General features: G+C 36.8%; 1 pseudogene; it reads right to left on the minus strand.

Annotated features, from left to right (window-relative positions):
* Positions 1–737: 737 nt before the first annotated feature.
* LOC112482115 lies at positions 738–856 on the minus strand (annotated as a pseudogene).
* Positions 857–1,206: the final 350 nt, after the last annotated feature.

Here is a 1,206-nt window from a genome sequence, read left to right on the forward strand (position 1 = left end):
CATGTTACCAGCCAGGGTCCCCTTTTCCAGGCTCAGCTCCCACCTGACAGGTGATATCTACCTCCGCAGAGACACTTCCTGGGCTCCAGCGCCCTCGCCTCACCAGGCAATGGCTGGCAGCATCCTGTCTGAGGCAGGTCAGCTGACGACAGACCTGCCCCAACCTTCCCCGCCTCAACAGCCATGGTTTGTCTCCCGTGTCTCAATTTTTCCTTCTGTGTATCTGTATGAACGCAAATCAAACTTTAAATTATGTATTAAATTCATAAAATGACTTATTATCCATTAAATTATAGAATGGAATTCGTTTTCTTTACTTGCACTATCCTTGCCTTGTTTTAATATCAGCGTTATGATACCTTACCGAATATCTTGGAAACTATTCCATCTTCTTTGCTGCTCTATTTTATTTCATAGGAATTTGATGTCATAGAATTCTCTTGTAAAACTATCTGAGCCCGATATCTTTTTTTAGGGGTAAACGTAATCATTTATATATTTCTCTAGAAAAGCATCCATTTTACCTAGATCCTCAACTGTTTACGCATAAAGATAGTATTCTCTTAGTTTTTAGTATTCTCTATTCCTGGGACTAAGTCCCTTTTCTTATGTATTTCCACTTTTTCTCTTTTCTTTCTTTCTTTCTTTTTTTTTTTTAGGCAAGACAGCCCTTAGTTGACCTCACAGATTGCAAGGATCTTGTCAGCTGACAATCTTTTTTTTTTTTTTATTTTTTACGCCTACAGCAACTGGTCTTCCTAGGTGGTCTCCCATCCAAGTCCTAACCAGGCCCGACCCTGCTTAGCTTCCAAGATCAGACAAGATCAGGCACGCTCAGGGTGGCATGGCCGTAGACCCACTTTCATTCTTGATCGAACTTGCTAAACCTTGGTCTATTTACTGCTCAAGGGGCAAATTTATTCATTTCATTCAATAAAATATTAATTCAATATTTTATTTCTATTTCATTGCTTTCTGTTTTTATCTTTACTAATTCCTTCTTTCCTCTTTCTTTAGATTTATTTTGTTTTTTCTTTTCCAGTATATTTAGCTTTAAACTTATTTCACTAATTTTCAGTCTTTCTTGTTCATAATATATGTAATTAAAGCTACAAAGTGTCATCTAATTACTGTAATGTCTATAAGTCTCAGGTTTTAGTATTCACTGTCATTGGCTTCTAAATAATTTATAATGTCAATTGTGAT

Source organism: Pteropus alecto, unplaced genomic scaffold (genome assembly GCF_000325575.1).
Source record: "Pteropus alecto unplaced genomic scaffold, ASM32557v1 scaffold156, whole genome shotgun sequence".
In the NCBI taxonomy this organism is placed as follows: Eukaryota; Metazoa; Chordata; class Mammalia; order Chiroptera; family Pteropodidae; genus Pteropus; species Pteropus alecto.